The sequence below is a fragment of the Zootoca vivipara genome, chromosome 3 (genome assembly GCF_963506605.1).
Source record: "Zootoca vivipara chromosome 3, rZooViv1.1, whole genome shotgun sequence".
NCBI lineage: Eukaryota > Metazoa > Chordata > Lepidosauria > Squamata > Lacertidae > Zootoca > Zootoca vivipara.
The window spans coordinates 10066620-10085410 of NC_083278.1; positions in this window are offsets into that span (position 1 = coordinate 10066620).

Genomic DNA, 18791 nt, shown 5'->3' on the forward strand with positions numbered 1-18791 from the left:
CAATACCTCTCACATGATCCCAGGTTCATAGCTGCAAAGTTATCCCTTTTTTAAAGGGGTTTTCCCTTATGCTGAATAGGCTTCCTCGCGAGAAAAGGGAAAACTTGGCAGCTATGCAGGTTGCAACCCTCACATGTTAGCTACCAGAGAAAAACAATCAGTTACTGGTAGTTAATCATTAAATCAACAAGAGGTCAGAGTCCTTTAGAAAAACTCTTGTGGAAAACCCTTATTTTCCATTTTAAGCCTTCATTAATACATATACATTTTTCATTTCTGTGTGAACGAAACCATTATACTTAACAATGAGGGTTACCCTCTATCAGATCCCTCATCTCCTCCACGATCCCATCTTTTGGCACAGATAATGCATTGCCCCCTTGTGTTGCTATGAATCCTTCTCTTGGGAGCTGGCAGAAGACCTTGTTTCTGAGCCCAGTCCTGTTGGAGCTGGGGGGAAGAGCAGCTTGGAAATCAATTTGCCATCTAATCTGCTTTTCTGTCATCCACTCTAATCTTGAAGTAGAAATAGGATCACACTGTGGAATAGTATACCTGAATAGTATACGTGAAGGAGCATCTCCACCCCCATCGTTCTGCCCGGACACTGAGGTCCAGCTCTGAGGGCCTTCTGGCGGATCCCTCACTGCGAGAAGTGAGGTTACAGGAAACCAGGCAGAGGGCCTTCTCGGTGGTGGCACCCACCCTGTGGAATGCCCTCCCGACAGATGTCAAGGGGAAAAACCAACTATCTGGCTTTTAGAAGACATCTAAGGCAGCCCTGTTTAGGGAAGTTTGTAATGTTTGATTCTATTTTTCATATTTTGTTAGGAGCCGCCCAGAGTGGCTGAGGAAACCCAGCCAGATGAGCGGGGTATAAATAATAAATTACTATTATTATATTATATTTGTGTCACACAGTAGATTCTCTGAATGTAATGCCAACTGCAAAACTCTCTCTCTCACACACACACACACCCCAAATAATTTTTTTGTTTGGAAATATAAGAAGAAGAAAAAAGAAGAAGAGAAAGATGACATAAAAATTAAAGAGAAGAGAAAGTAAAAATAGTGATAAATAATAATAGACCACCATCAGTTTCCACTGCACATACAGTAACCATCAGTGCACAGATCTTGAATTAAATTTATAAAATAATATAAGCCGAATAGGTATCCGGAATAAATTGATGCCTATCTGAAATATGTTTGGATGCAGCCAGGGCAGTGAGGTCCTCAGACCATTCTGTAATAGTAGGCTCATGAAATCTGCTTTTGTTTTTCACCCATTAATCCCTACATTACCGTGGTACAACTTTAAAGTCCTTGAGCATCTGCAGATAGAAAGGATTTTGCAGCACAAGACTGAGTGACAGCTTCAGACCAAAAGGAATCCATCATGGGACAAACCCAGATCATATGCTTCAAAGAGGTGCTCTCAATGCCACACCTCTATTTGTATTAGACAATGCTTTCCTATGCAAACGTGATGGAGAAAAATATACTAAAAATTATTATTTTCTGCTAGCTCAATCTCAATTTCAGGTCCAAACAGATCCAAAACAGTTTTTCCATTGTTTAGGCTATGTGGTACCTTTGATTTTTCTTTGAGTTCCACATCTCTCTAATTTCCTCCAAAATTGATCTTGAACGTGAGTGTGTAGTTTTCTTTTACATCAACATGATTGGGAGAATCACCCTCAGCTCCGGGTCCTGAATGGGGTAACTGTGCCCCTGAAGGACCAAGGTGCGCAGCCTGGGAGTCATTTTGGACTCACAGCTGTCCATGGAGGCACAGGTTAATTCTGTGTCCAGGGCAGCTGTCTAACAGCTCCATCTGGTACGCAGGCTGAGACCCTACCTGCCTGCAGACTGTCTCGCCAGAGTGGTGCATGCTCTAGTTATCTCTCGCTTGGACTACTGCAATGCGCTCTATGTGGGGCTACCTTTGAAGATGACCTGGAAACTGCAATTAATCCAGAATGCGGCAGCCAGACTGGTGACTGGGAGCGGCCGCCGGGACCACATAACACCCGTCCTGAGAGATCTACATTGGCTCCCAGTACGTTTCCGAGCACAATTCAAAGTGTTGGTGCTGACCTTTAAAGCTCTAAACGGCCTCGGTCCTGTATACCTGAAGGAGCGTCCCCACCCCCATCGTTCAGCCCGGACACTGAGATCCAGCGCTGAGGGCCTTCTGGCGGTTTCCTCACTGCGAGAAGCAAAGCTACAGGGAACGAGGCAGAGGGCCTTCTCGGTAGTGGCACCCACCCTGTGGAACGCCCTGCTAGCAGAGGTCAGAGAGATAAACAACTACCTGACATTTAGAAAATACCTAAAGGCAGCCCTGTTTAGGGAAGTTTTTAATCTGTGATATTTTAATGTATTTTAATGTGTGTTGGAAGCTGCCCAGAGCGGCCAGATGGGCGGGGTATAAATAATAAATTATTATTATTATTATTATTATTATTATTATTATTATTATTATTAACAGTAGTGAAAGGATTATGTAGCTCGGTAGTGTACCATTTGCTTGGAGAAGGTCCAACATTCATTCCCTGTTATTTCCAAGGCTGGTGGTCGAAGGGAGCTTCCTATGATTGCTATTGTAATATATACGTTCAATATTTTTATTTTGAGATGGAAAATATAAATATGAAACAAGAATACATTTATTGTTATTTTTTCCAGCAAGCCTTTAAATGCAGCCCTGCACATAAAGTAAAATGACCTCATTTTATAGTATGCATTACAGACAACTACGTACAGTAGGCAAAAATATTGGTACTCCTCTTACATTGAACATATGGGTCAGGATAATTTTGTCTCGTAAAAGAAGTGGCTGATGTAAATCAGTCAGTCATTGGCAGACGCAGCCAAGTTTTACTTAGGAGGCCACAAAGAGTCATCGTTTTTCACTTCCAAAGCAAAAATTGCATATTCACTGTTGCAGCTGTGTCCTGAACAAGCAAGATTTATGAAATTATCAGATCTATCTATTGTTTGTGTGAGGCAGAGCAGGGGAAATACAACCTGACACTCTCTGCAATACCTACTTTGGCTCCTTGTGGCTCAGTTTTGCATGCACATGAAAGCTCATACCAATGACAAACTTAGTTGGTCTCTAAGGTGGCACTGTGGCGTTAAACAACAGAGCCTAGGGCTTGCTGATCAGAAGATTGGTGGTTCAAATCCCCAAGATGGGGTGAGCTCCCGTTGCTCAGTCCCAGCTCCTCCCCACCTATCAGTTTGAAAGCACGTCAAGTGCAAGTAGATAAATAGGTACCGCTCCAGCGGGAAGGTAAACAGCATTTCCGTGTGCTGCTCTGGTTCGCCAGAAGCGGCTTTGTCATGCTGGCCACATGACCCGGAAGCTGTACGCTGGCTCCCTCGGCCAATAACACGAGATAAGCACCGCAACCCCAGAGTTGGTCACGACTGGACCTAATGGTCAGGAGTCCCTAGACAAGTTTAGTCTAGACAAGTGTAGGCTTGCAGTTGTTGTTGTTGTCGTTATCATCATCTATTATTCATACCCCACCCATCTGGCTGGGTTTCCCTAGCCACTCGGGGCAGCTCCCAATCGAATACAGTGGAACCTCGGTTTATGAACACCTCGGTTTACGAATTTTCGGTTTACGAACGCCGCGGACCCATCATTCAATGGGAAAGTTCGCTTCAGTTTATGAACGCTTCAGTTTATGAACAGACTTCCGGAACCAATTACACCCATGCTTCGGGTTAAGTACGCTTCTGTTTAAGTACTCCGCGGACCGTCTGGAACGGATTAATCCACTTTCCATTACTTTCAATGGGAAAGTTCGCTTCAGTTTATGAACGCTTCAGGTTTATGAACAGACTTCCGGAACCAATTGTGTTCATAAACTGAGGTACCACTGTATTAAAAACACAATACATCATTAAACATTAAACACTAAAAACTTCCCTAAACAGGGCTGCCTTCCGATGTTAAACATGAAAACAGATATGATTTTGCAATGGCAGGTGTTTGTTTTTTTAAATCACCCACTTCTTTTTGCCTGCCTCTCTTTCTCCTCCGGTTTATATTCGTAGGTGTGTAACTTCCTGAAACTTTGTTTTGCAGGCTTCGTACCACTTCAGGCAGCAGGTCTTTAAATCCCTGTGCAGAGAAAACAAACATGTTAAGGAGAGAGGTAGTTTAGAGACTTAGCCTTTGACATGCTAGCATTCGATGTGGAGGGAAAAATTTGTATGGAGACCTTGGCTGGATCTAGACACATTGAAGAAGCATTTCAGTTCAACGCGTTGTAAACTTTGTATGAAAAATCGGGTTGGCAAAGGCGGAAACGCTACAGTGCCACCTGGTGTCACAGTGTAACAACAACAACAACAACAACAACAACAACAATTTATTTATACCCCGCCCATCTGGCAGGGTATCCCCAGCCACTCTGTGTGGCTTCCAGCAAAATATTAAAATACAATAATTCATCAAATATTACAAGCTTCCCTTAACAGGGCTGCCTTCAGATGTCTTCTAAAAGTAAGTTACTTGTTTCTTTCTTTGACATCTGGTGGGAGGGCGTTCCACAGGGTGCGCGCCACCACCGAGAAGGCCCTCTGCCTGGTTCCCTGTAACTTGGCTTCTCGCGGTGAGGGAACCGCCAGAAGGCCCTCGGAGCTGGAACTCAGTGTCTGGGCAGGACAATAGGGGTGGAGACGCTCTTTCAGGTATACTGGGCAGAGGCCATTTAGGGCTTCAAAGGTCAGCACCAGCACTTTGAATTGTACTCGGAAATGTACTGGGAGTCAATGTAGGTCTTTCAGGACCGGTGTTATGTGGTCTCAGCGGCCACTCCCAGTCACCAGTCTAGCTGCCGCATTCTGGATTTTTTGTAGTTTCCGGCTCACCTTCTAAGGTAGCCCCACATTGTATAACGCAGTGGTCCTCAACCTTGGGCCTCCAGATGTTTTTGGCCTACAACTCCCATGATCCCTTGCTAGCAGGACCAGTGGTCAGGGATGATGGGAATTGTAGTCTCAAAACATCTGGAGGCCCAAGGTTGAGGACCACTGGTATAATGCATATACAATGCATATGAAACACTTTTTCTTTGCCAACGTAGCAGAGTCCCTTGTCTCCGCTTTGAAGTGGTACGGCCCAGAGCGAAATAAGGTTCTAAGCCCCTCTGTTTGTGTATTTCTCCAATGTCCCCCTGACTCCATCCTCCCCTCAACCATACGTATGAGCAGCATGATAATTTATCATTCTGGTTTTGTAAAGGATCTTGCGGTCATGGCAGAACCTTGTCATATGCAGCTGCTCGTGGTTTTATGTTGCCTTACAGACAGATAGATAGAGATTTATGTGAGAGTGTACAACTCTTAGTCTTAGACGTAAATAACATATTTCTTTGTGTGATGTTGTCCACTGATAATAGGGCCCAAATCAAAATGGAAACCAGCCCTCCACAATGAAATCAGTTCCTGGATTTGAAACATTTGTAGTCAGCTGCAATAAAAATCATACACAAGCTCCACATAAATATCTGGGCCTTTTTTTTTTATTACTAGCAGAAAGGGATTGGCCATGGCATGCCACCACTCTATTAAAGGCAGATTAAATACACACAACCAAGATTGTCACCGGCATCAAAAAGCAAGAAGACTTATGGGAATCCCTGCAGAGGCTGGCAGAATTGCTATGGAAGACATTGTTTTGGCAACTCCCTTCTTCCCCCCACAACTTTTTGATGCTGATCTCAGATCATGGGTCCAGGATGAGGGGTTTGATGACTTCACACCAACAATACTTGCAGGTCCAGAGCAATTGTCCCCCACCCCTCTTTTACAGTATTATTACTACTATTACTCCCATTATGATGGAGACACTTAGGGTTTCATTCTGACAATTTATGTGACCTTTTTACCTGATGCAAAAGCCCCTTGTGGGAATATAGCTGAATCTAGCAGAATTTTGGTGCTCATTCCCATGTTAATTGCTTCAGGAAAAAATCCCTTTGCAACCCTGCTCACCTGGGAAATGATGAGAGTCTTGCACTGTAATATTCCTGGCATTTTTATAGATTATGCCTTGTGACTAAATTGATGGGCTGTAGATCTAAGGCAGTCAAAAGTAAGTGTCTTTCTATCTTGTGGAGTGCACTGGCCTAATGGTCAGTGCAATTAGCCTAGATCAGGCATCCTCAAACCAGATGTTTTGGACTACAATTCCATTCATCCCTGACCACTGGTCCTGTTAGCTAGGGATCATGGGAGTTGTAGGCCAAAACATCTGGAGGGCCACAGTTTGGGGATGCCTGGCCTAGATGGTCTTAAACAGGGAGGATTAAGCAAATTCACAGGTCTTGTCAAAATCTTCTAGCCCCAGTAGCTAAATAGAACTGCCAAGTGCATGAAGTTACAATTCCTGTTTCCAGCCACCCAATTCAATGTGTGGTTTTCAGTCCTGATGTAATGACTAGATCTCAGTTGACTTGACCACTTCCTGCTTCTCCTCCAGTCTCCCTCCCTCTCTGGTGACTTTTGGCTGTGTGCTGCCATAGTTGTGACAAGAGCTGAGCCAACCGCTCTCAAGTGTCCTCAATTTGCAGCTGCAATAGCTTCATTGCAAGGCATTTTTTTGGGGGGGGGAGAAGGGCAGCTTCCAGCAGGTGGAAGTGGTAAAACAATGTTTTAGAAAGGAGCAACAGTCCAGTGACACCATCAGCGATGAGTCTGATGAGTTTGAAGATTCCCCCCCTCTCACACCACCCCAAATCCCTGAATTTTCCACCCAAATTTTCCACCTGTGAATTTTCTGGGGATGGGGGCGGGTGGGTGAGCGGGCATTTTGGTTTTTCCCCCCAAATAATTTTTATTGGCTTTACAACAAGAGAAAAAGAAAAAAAACCCAGCAAAAACAAACAGCACAATAAAACACAATAACATAACAATAAAAAAGAAACACAAAAATCCAAATACACAATCTTTTTGTTTTAACATTGTATGAGGGGACTTTCTCGAGTTCCCTCCATCTGCGGTTCATTTCTCCTTTATCTTTAGCAATTTCCAATTCATTTTTAAAGATTCCTTACAGTTTCAAATCTCTCATATATCTATTTACTTCACATAATTCCCAAATCCACAGTTTCTAGACACTTCTAAATCTCATCTCAATATATAATTTTAGCATATTTTTTAAGATAAATTTTAAAATCTTTCCACTCTTCTTCTGTCGCTTCTTCTCCCCGGTCGCGTATTCTCCCGGTCATCTCAGCCAATTCCATATACTCCATCATCTTCATTTGCCAATCGTCCATTGTTGGTAATTCGTGGATCTTCCAGTTCTTAGCATTTTGACACCCTTCTCACTGTGCCATTGCCATGCTGTGAGGGTTTCTGCAAATATTTGCAGTGGCAGCCAAACACGTTAATTTCTGTGGGGCCAGATTCAACCAGAGCCCAAACAGCCTGCAGAACCAGAGGGGTGTTTTGCCCCATCCCGGGTGAAGACAGCACAGTCCAGATGGCAGTAGACTGAATTGCCGGGGGGGAGGCATCATCTTGGAAGAAAATTAGCCAAACACATATCTGTAAAAACAACAAGAGAGGCACACAGGGCTATGAATCAAACTCTTTTTTTTAAATCAGGTGCATCCAAAATATTGCTAAGGAAAAGTGCTCTGATCTGGTGCATTCCTTCCCCCCCCCCACTTTTATTTTCCAGGCTCATTTCTGGGAAAATACATTTTTGTGTGTGATGGAGTTGACCCTATCTACCTCTTGCCCAAGCAACTACCTTTTTGTTGCTCACAAGAGAGCTGTAAGTGCCAAAAGCAGAGGCAAAGATAGCCAAGAAGTTTCTGGCTGCAGAGCTTCACACACATGACATTGTACTTTCTGTGCATTCTTTGTGATGGTTTTCTTAAAAAGCATCTGTAATCAGGAGGAGGAGATGGAAAAGATGTTATGAAATATTGTTTATGGTTACTCTATTCTAGTAGGAGAGAGAGAGAGAGAGAGAGAGAGAGAGAGAGAGAGAGAGAGAGAGAGAGAGAGAGAGAGAGAGAGAGAGAGATTTACTTAAAGAAGACATTGTGGACATGGACATTGCATTCACATGGCAGCAGCAAGTAGCTGTTTTGCAGTTGGCTTCTATGCATCTAGGAAGCCTCCCTGCCAGAGTTCAATGGAAGAGATGTCCCTGTAGTCCTCCAGATGTTGCTAGGCTCCAACTCCCATCATCTCTGACCGTTGGCTACAGGTTCGCCATCCCTGCTTAAGAGAGTGCTTAACCCTCTCCATGCACACAATTCTCAGAGTGGTTTAAGAACCCAGGGAACTCTGGGAATTGTAGCTATTTGGGTCAATCAGGGGTCTCGTAGCAATTCACTCTTAATGAACTGCAGTCCTTTGAATTCCTGGGGAGAACTCATGACTGGTTAAAGTGGTATCAGAGTGTTTTAAATGTAAGGTGTGGTTGGTGCCTGTGTGCAAAAAAAACTGTCCTCACTCCTGCCCCAAACACCATACATGGGTATGAGTTGGAAGAAAACTTTATCCAAGGCTAGCAGCAGTACAGGTCAGGCTACAGGTGCAGAACACCAAAGGCATGACTGGAGAGTTCAAGAACAGGGCCGGCCCTATGGCCAGGCTGTGTGGCGCAGGGCGCCAGGGCGCCGGGCTGCCAGGGGGGGCGCTGCACTGCAGTGCTCGCGACAGCTGTGCTGCGCGCTGCACCCACCCACCAGCCACACAGAGAAACGGGGCGGAGGGGGGTGCTGGAGGGATCATCGCATCACGGCGCCCGGGCACCCGATATGCTTAGGACGGCCCTGTTCAAGAACCACACCAAGAATCTGAGACGAGACGAAAGCTTCAAAGCTGTCTCAGCAAATAGGCACATCCTTCCCCTCAGCTTTTAAAAGAGAGACAGAGCTTTTAAAAGAGAGACAGGGACCCAGGTGGCGCTGTGGTTAAACCACTGAGCCTAGGGCTTGCTGATCAGAAGGTCGGCGGTTCGAATCCCTGTGATGGGGTGAGCTCCCGTTGCTTGGTCCCAGCTCCTGCCAACCTAGCAGTTCGAAAGCACGTCAAAATGCAAGTAGATAAATAGGAACCGCTATAGCGGGAAGGTAAACGGCATTTCCATGTGCTGCTCTGGTTTGCCAGAAGTGGCTTTGTCATGCTGGCCACATGACCTGGAAGCTATACACCGGCTCCCTCGGCCAATAATGCGCGATGAGCGCGCAACCCCAGAGTCGGTCACGACTGGACCTAATGGTCAGGGGTCCCTTTACCTTTACCTTTACCTTTACCTTTCCCCTCAGCTTTTAAAAGAGAGACAGAGCTCATTTGCTCACAAGATTGTGTCCACGAGACTGCTTTGCTGGAGGTATGAGCTTCTCCAAGGACTGTGGGTCCTTGGAGATGGTTCTGCGTTTTTGGGTCAGTCCTGATGGCTTCTTCTCCTCCAGATGTCCAACCTCCCATTTGGCTGTTCAAGACCCTTCTTTCCACTCTGTGGATGCGCCTGGACAGGGAACCAATGGGACAGCTTACCCCTTCCCAGCCTCTGCTACCCTTCCAACGATGTCTTCCACATCCTCCTCCTTTGACAGCTTATCTGACAGCATTTGCCATCCCAGCCCAGAACCAGGTTGAATTGCGAGGCCCACAACAAAACTATTAATTGGCTCTCCTCCACCTGTCAATGGATCTGACATCTTTGCATCTTGAAAACTATAGGTTTGTTCATATGTTACACAGAAGGGAGGTACAAGCTGTCTTTCCACATTTACATATGTTTGCTTGAAACTTACCTTCCAAGTCCCGGACTGCAGAATCGTGTGACACCGGAAGTTGCGTCGACGTAACTTCCGGTGTCGCTTTGCTCTTCTATGGGCACCAAAAATGGCCGTCGCCGACACCGGAAGTCGCGTCTACGCACGTCCGGTCATGCGTAGATGCAACTTTTGAAGCCGGCGGCGGCCATTTTTTGTGCCCATAGAAGGGCAAATCAGAAAGAAAAAAATGGCCACCGGCAGGAGAACATAATGGAGAAAAACGGGAGACGAAGTGATACGGGGGACCAGTGGGAAAAGGTAAGTAAAAACGGGGGGTTCCCGGGGAAAACGGGGTACTTGGCAGCTATGGCTTGAAAGGGTGTGTGTTTTTTGATTTGCACAGCAGGTACACAGACTGTACATTCATGGAATGGTCTCCATTAATAACTGTGTGAGTGTATAGCTCAACCGCTTGTGAACACAGGTCCACAGGTCATGCAGTTAAATAACACCCCTACTGGCTTTAAAAAGTAACATTTTAAAAGTAACAATTAATGTACAATTAACCTTGGCAATCTAATATGTAAGGGCAAACACACACACACACTTTTGATTTATCATGAATGCACATACTCCTTAGTCACTCCGCAAATTGCTATTATATAATCCGTCCCCTTTTATATGCCTGTTGTCTTTGTCCAGGAGTGCCTGGCGTGCTATGGTCCATGGGGTCACGAAGAGTCGGACACAACTAAACGACTAAACAACAACAATCCGTCCCCAGCGGTCAAGAAACTGGCTTTGCTGTTGCACATGATAGCAGCAGTATATTCACGTATATGTGCTCCCTTTTCCCACACCGAGGGAACATTTGCTTCTTTCCCCTTCATTGTTCCCTCTGGTATTGCATAAAGCCCTCTCATCACTGTCGGAACGATTTTCAGTTTGGGAGGGCAACATGCCTAGAAACTCGGCAGAAATTTCAGAGTCCAAAGAGACTGTAATTGGAACACTCGTCTCATTTCTTGCTGATGTGCACTGATTTCCTGCCAATCACAAAATGATTGTGTAGAATGCAGGAGTACAGTCAGTGTAGATCATAGCTGCCAAGTCTCCCGCTGAAAAATGCGGGATCAGCAGCGGCGCGGCACCGGAAGTCGCTTCTATGCATGTCTGGACATGCGTAGAAGCAACTTCTGGTGCCCAGGAATGGGCAGAGCGGCACCCGAAATGGAGCCTCCCTGGCAGGTAGGAAATCCAGGGGATTTATGGGATTTTTTTCTATTCGGGATAACAGCGGGAAACAGATTAAAATGCGGGAGGTTCCCACGAAAAACGGGAGACTTGGCAGCTATGGTGTAGATACTAGGATTCTAGTTCCTTGCTCAATCTAACCCAGGCTACTCAACAGGGTGCCCTCTAGATGCCGTTGGACTAGAATGCCCATTAACCATGGTCAGAGCATGATGGGAGTTGTAGTCCAACAACTTCTGGAGGGAACCACATTGACTGCCCTTGGTCTATGTTGTTCCTCTCCCCCTTGACACTCATGGATGATACATTACTGGAGGGGTGAAATCCCACTTCCAGCTCATCCCACGGTCTGTTCAATGCCATGCCTTTAGAACAACAACATCTGAAGGGCCATAAGTTCCCCATCCCCATTTGAAGCTGCTTTTTTCAGATCGTGTCATCCAAGGCCCTGTCTCCAGAGGCCAATGGTGGTTACCAAGGTTGACTCTTCTCAGTGGCAGTGGCAGCTTGGGGAAGGAATCCACAGCTCAGGTATACAGCACATATCTTGCAGCTCAGGTATACAGCACATATCTACGCACTTCTGGTCATGCGTAGATGCGACTTTTGAAGCTGGCGGTGGCCATTTTTTGTGCCCATAGAAGGGCAAATCAGAAAGAAAAAAATTGGCCGCCGGCAGGAGAAAATAACGGAGAAAAATGGGAGACAAAGTGATACGGGGGACCACCGGGAAAAGGTAAGTAAAAACGGGGGTTTCCCGGGAAAAACGGGGTACTTGGCAGCTATGATCTTGCATGCCATGAGATTCAGTCCCCAGCATCTCCATTTTAAAAAAAGTGCTCAAGAAGCAGGTGATGTGAAAGATAACTTCTTGAGGCCTGCCAATCAATGGAGAGAATACTGGGCTAGAATGGACAAAGATTCTGATTTGAAACTACCGGTTAGGTATCTGCCTCCCCGGGAACATTTTCATGCTCATTTTGGCAAAACATTAAATCTGCTATTTGAAAGAGCTTTTTAATGACAGGGAGCTCATATATTTGTTAGATGCTTGCTGGTGTTTATTGAGACCTAGTTATTTTTAATGTGTTTTAGCATGTTTTAATTTAATATAATATAAATGGGGTTTTAGATATTTATGTTAGCTGCCTTGTAGGCCGTCATGTGTAAGCCATAATGTGGAAAAGGTGGGCTGTGAATGTTCTAAATAAATTAAATACCAGTCTGACATGGTAACAACAAGAATTCCTGTATGCGAAATACTGGAGAGAATGGAAAGTGCCTACAAAGGAAGACCAGGAGAATTTAAGAAGTGCAGGTGTAAAGGCACCTTACCTTTTTACCCTTTGATGGGGCAGGGCTGCCTTTACCCTGTGCAAAGGTGTTCACACTAGAAATAAATTAAGAATGGCTTAGGGATTCCAACTGGTGTGAAGCCGGTTTGAGAAACAACACGTCAGTCAGCAGGATCCTGTAACACAGTACAGGATCCATATGCATTTTGGAGAACATCGCGTGAGCATGGATTAAAAACTTAGCACAGGGAATGCAGTGAGTACACAATATATGGGAGTGTGGACACAACCGTAGCCAGTGTGGTGTAGCGGTTAAGAGCGGTAGACTCGTAATCTGGGGAACCGGGTTCACGTCTCCACTCCTCCACATGCAGCTGCTGGGTGACCTTGGGCTAGTCGCACTTCTCTGAAGTCTCTCAGCCCCACCCACCTCACAGGGTGTCTGTTGTGGGGGAGGAAGGGAAAGGACAATGGTAGCCGCTTTGAGACTCCTTCGGGTAGTGATAAAGCGGGATATCAAATCCAAACTACTACTACTACTCCTCTTCTTCTTCTTCTTCTTCTTCTTCTTCTTCTTCTTCTTCTTCTTCTTCTTCTCTTCAGTATTATATACCACAGCAGCACAAAGACGCACAATTGAATGTGGCAACTTTCTACCCCACAGTCCAGAACAATTTTAAGCACTCGTGGACTACAGTGGTACCTCGGTTTACAAACACAATTGGTTCCGGAAGTCTGTACTTAACCTGAAGCATACTTAACCTGAAGCAAACTTTCCCATGAAAGTAATGGAAAGTGGATTAATCTGTTCCAAACGGGCCCATGGAGTACTCAACCTGAAGCGCACTTAACTCGAGGTATGAGTGTAATTGGTTCCGGAAGACCGTACTTGACCTGAAGCGTACTTAACCTGAAGTGAACTTTCCCATTGAAAGTAATGGAAAGTGGATTAATCCGTTCCAGACAGGTCCGCTTAAACTGAAAATACTGAAAATACTCAAACCGAGGTGCACTTAAATCGAGGTATGACTGTATAGGGATTTTCATACAAAACTGGTTTCACTTGAGTGCCCCAATTAACTTTCCCACCCTTTCCTCAGAAATCACTTCTCTTGTTGATCTTTCATTTGCAACCCAGCTGAACAAGAGGGGGGCGGAGACTGCATTCTCTCTGGCAGGTAGATGAATGCCAGCAAAATGGCGGTTGCACACGGCTATAGCATTGGCCATGCCGAGATACACAGCTTCTCTGAACGATCACACAGGCTTCAAGAACAGAGAGCTGTCATGTGGGACATAAGATATCAGATGTAAGAATCTAGATGCCTGCTGGGTGCTGACAGTGTGTATTTAGACTCCTGTGGGTTTTCTTACACAAATTACGCACACACAGGAGAAATAATAAACACCAAAAAGACCTATTGGATAGTATAAGTTTGGGTGGGTGGTATGGTGAACAATTTTGGGGGTGAGGTGAGTGAGATTAGGAGCTCCTTCAGATGACCTATTTGTTGAAGATTCATCATGATTTTCTTGCACAAAGTTTACAGCGGGGTTAGATGATGATTATTATTATTATTATTATTATTATTATTATTATTATTATTATATATATATATTTACAGTTTCCTTTTAAATCCATACATAAAATGTAATAAAAAATAAAGAATTCTCAGAATTCTCGGACTTACTTCCTGCCCTCCATGGAGTCCATTGGTAGTCCTTTTTCACTGCATATCATAAGGTTCTCTATTTGTCCATAAAACTCTAATTATACCCATAGTTCATTTCACATTGCAAGTGTTATGATATTCCTGTGTTTAGCTGCTTACAGTGTTCTCTCAAATAAGTTACCATTTTTCCACGGTCCTTTTTGAAGTTTTTCTCATCCTGGTTGCTGATTTTTCCAGTCAATTTGGCCATCTCAGCATAGTCCATCAATTTTATTGCCCACTCTTCTTTTGTAGGAATCTTGTCTTCCTTCCATCTCTGGGCTAGGAGTATCTGGGCTGCCGTCATCATGTACATGAAAAGTCTTTTTTTGCTCACTTGGTATCTCTGCACCTATAATTTCTAATAAAAATGCTTCTGGTTTTGTTTTTTTTAAAGAAAAGTTATTTTAAACATTTTTTAAACTCATTATAAATCATTTCCCAATAGGCTTTTATCACCTTGCAAGTCCACTACATATGATAAAAGGTGCAGAGGGGTTAGATTATAGCTGGTCTTCTTTCTCAGAGCATTCGTTCTGATTTGTTTGCTGGGAAGAACAATGAATATTCATCCTGGGTGTACATAGGAGCAGGGTTGGCCTCTAGAGTTGGCACCGTTGAGCATCTGCTGAGGCTGGCACTCCCAAAGGAGGAGTGCTAGTGTTTAGAGCCTCCTAAACCTGCTCTTCCTTGCTGGTAGGATCATAGAATTCTGGAGCTGGAGGAAACCCCAAGGGTCATTTAGTCCAGCCCCCTGCGATGCAATGCAATGCATTGCTGTTGCACTGCAGAGCAGAGACAAGAGAAAAGAGAATCACCACCCTCATTCATTTGTATACCCCTGTTCCACAGTAAACCATGATATAATAATAATAACTTTAAGGCCACAAAGTTGATCTGAGTAGGTGTTGGGATTCCAGCCCAAGCCTGTCTAGAAAACAAGTCATTTGACAGGGAAGCCCCATAATAATAATAATAATAATAATTTATTATTTATACCCTGCCCATCTGGCTGGGTTTCCCCAGCCACTCTGAGCGGCTTCCAACAGAAATATTAAAATACACTAATTTCTTAAAGATTAAAAGCTTCCCTAAACAGGGCTGCCTTCAGATGTCCTCTAAAAGTCTGGTAGTTGTTTTTCTTTTTGACATCTGCTGGGAGGGCGTTCCACAGGGCGGGTGCCACTACCGAGAAGACCCTCTGCCTGGTTCCCTGTAACTTGACTTCTCACAGCGAGGGAACCACCAGAAGGCCCTCGGCGCTGGACCTCAATGTCCGGGCAGAGCGATGGAGGTGGAGACGCTCCTTCAGGTATACTGGACTGAGGTTGTTTAGGGATTTAAAGGTCAGCACCAACACTTTGAATTGTGCTCAGAAACGTACTGGGAGCCAATGCAGGTCTTTCAAGACCGGTGTTATGTGGTCTCGGCGGCTGCTCCCAGTCACCAGTCTAGCTGCCGCATTCTGGATTAGTTGTAGTTTCCAGGTCACCTTCAAAGGTAGCCCCACATAGAGCGCATTGCAGTAGTCCAAGCGAGAGATAACTAGAGCATGCACCACTCTGGCGAGACAGTCCGCGGGCAGGTAGGGTCTCAGCCTGCGTACCAGATGGAGCTGATAAACAACTGCCTTGGATACAGAATTAACCTGCGCCTCCGTGGACAGCTGTGAGTCCAAAATGAGTCCCAGGCTGCGCACAACACCCAAGTCGAAGTAATTCCTCGCGATAGCCCCTTGCCCAATGGGGTCCCAAAATCTGAAGCCAACATGGCAGAAAAAGAAACAACACAATCCTACATCTCTTCCAAATTGTTGGCAGCGCTGGCCGTAATTTGATATTTCACTGAAAGAGCTGTTACATTACACAACTTGAATTGCATTGTCCGTTTTCAGACAGAGAAAATAGTCCGAGGGGAGAGAAAGAACCCCGGGGGGGGGGGCAAAGGCGGCGTGTGAATCGTAGAAATTGTTAAATTGATACAATATAGCCATGAAAAAGAGGCAAAATAGAGGCTGTTATACATTTTACTGGACAAAAGTGGGCAAGACATTCCTTAGAAAGCAGGAGAAGGCTTGCAGCTGATGTCTAAGCACATATGAAAAACCAAGGAAGGGAAATTAGCACTGTGATTAGTGTAGTCAGGTGAGAATAATACGCCTCTTGCGCATGAAACCAGATGAGGTGTGTATTAAAACATCGCATTCCCTCACCAGCCATAGCGGATTCAATAAAACCTCTTGTGCTCCCTGAGTCCCCATATTGAGTTTCTCAACAAGAACAAGTAGAATTCCGTGCAAAACCTAAGAGATGGGACTTTACTTCCTCATAAAGAAAATCCTCATCTTCTTCATTGGGATCAACAGGGTGATAGATGTGTGATGTATTTGCATGCCATTGTCTCTAACCGAAATGCACTTCCGTATCCATCAGCAATTGTTGTCAGTGTAAAGGGTCTCCTACTGCCCCAATTTTTGGTTGAAAATTGCCTTCATTGGAGAAGACAGTCTGGTTTACCATATTTTGAAGTATTTGAAGTAATATATATGGTCATCTTAAGAGGGAATCCCATAAAATCTGGAGACTAAAATAACATAACCACCCTGTGGTCTTCAGTTGATTTTATTCATCACCATCATCAACTGCATCATAAGCTAAGCCTAAAAGTTTGCCAAACTGTCCATAGAGAATTATCAGTAGAAAAGCCAGGGGGGCTGTGTGTCTGGCTGTTAACCAGAAGGTTGGTGGTTCGAGCCCACCCAGGGAAAACAGTGGGAAGGATTCCTGCATTTCAAGGGGTTGGACTAGATGATCCTCAGGGTCCCTTCCAGCTCTACCATTCTATGATTCTACACCAGGGATGGGGAACCAATAGCCCTCCAGATGTTGCTACTCCCTACTCCTGATGTGGGCCTACAGTACACACTTCATGTTGTTGTTGTTGTTGTTGTTGTTGTTTAGTCATTTAGTTGGGTCCGACTCTTCGTGACCCCATGTACTAGAGCACGCCAGGCACTCCTGTCTTCCACTGCCTCCCACAGTTTGGTCAAACTCATTTTAGTAGCTTTGAGAACACTGCCCAACCATCTCTTCCTTTGTCGTCCCCTTCTCCTTGTGCCCTTCATCTTTCCCAGCATCAGGGTCTTTTCTAGGGGGTCTTCTCTTCTCATGAGGTGGCCAAAGTATTGGAGCCTCAGCTTCAGGATCTGTCCTTCCAGTGAGCACTCAGGGCTGATTTCCTTCAGAATGGATAGGTTTGACCTTCTTGCAGTCCATGGGACATTCAAGAGTCTCCCCCAGCACCATAATTCAAAAGCATCAATTCTTCAGTGATCAGCCTTCTTCATGGTCCAGCTCTCACTTCCATACATCACTACTGGGAAAACCATAGCTTTAACTATACGGACCTTTGTAGGCAAGGTGATGTCTCTGCTTTTTAAGATGCTGTCTATTTTTGTCATCACTTTTCTCCCAAGAAGCAGGCGTCTTTTAATTTTGTGACTGCTGTCACCGGCAAGCCACTCTAGTATCCCTCCCAAGAAAACTCCATGGGCAAAAACGCACTTCATACTCCTAACAAATAGGTTTCCTTTGTCTCATACATTCTCCCATGAACCTTGTCAGTTAAATGGCTCGTTCCCATTTTACAGACAGAGGGAATGTAGATTGAGGTATCATGACTTTCCCGCTGACTACATGCCAAGTTGCGTTCTGAACCTGGCTCATCCACGCTGCTTTTTTATCTCCCTTGTGCATGGAGAAAAAGGACATAGTTGGTCCACCTTGGGCATTGCCACTTCTCCTCCTCCTCCTGCGGCCAGTGCCGCAAGGTTGTCTTGCAGAAAAGTTGCAAAAAAGGGGAAAACATTCGTACAAATAAACAACGTATGAAGGAACACCACACGGGTGATGACAGGAGAGAGTAGAGCCAGCCTCTTCATTTCTATGTGCGATGCTTTGTGCCAGCTGACACACAAATGGTGCGTGACAGAAACAGATCATGTCCAAGAATGCATACTTTCAAACTAAAATCATTGAATTGTCACTGGCAGATGGTGTTTTTTTGGGGGGTTGGTTGGTTTTGGTTACACACATCTATGAACAGTCTATCCCCGCTTTTAAAATTCCCGACGTCCTGTTATCCCACTCATCCCATGTTACAAAATATATGATAGGGAAGTTAAAAAAACCCTTTTTGCACCAGTAGGGTTCAGCTAGTCCAAGACTAAGGCTGAAACCTCATGCATCCTCCCTTCGGAGTAATTCCCAGAGAGCTCAGGATTTGCTTCCAAGTAAATGTGCACAGGGGGGGGGGGGGGACATACTGTGCAAGTTAGAACTGGAACAGTCCAACCTACTTCAAGGCCACAAAGTTGATCTGAGTAGGTGTTGGGATTCCAGCCTAAGCCTGTCTAGAAAACAAGTCATTTGACAGGGAAGCCCCATAATGATAATGATAATGATAATTTATTATTTATAGCCCGCCCATCTGGCTGGGTTTCCCCAGCCACTCTGGGCAGCTTCCAACCGAATATTAAAAACAGTACAGCATCAAACATTAAAAACTTCCCTAAACAGGGCCGCCTTCAGTTGTCTTCTGAAAGTAGTATACAGGTAGGTAGCCGTGTTGGTCTGACGTAGTCGAAACAAAATTAAAAAATTCATTCAGTAGCACCTTAAAGACCAACTAAGTTTTTATTTTGGTATGAGCTTTCGTGTGCATGCACATAGTTACTTATTGCCTTGACATCTGCTGGGAGG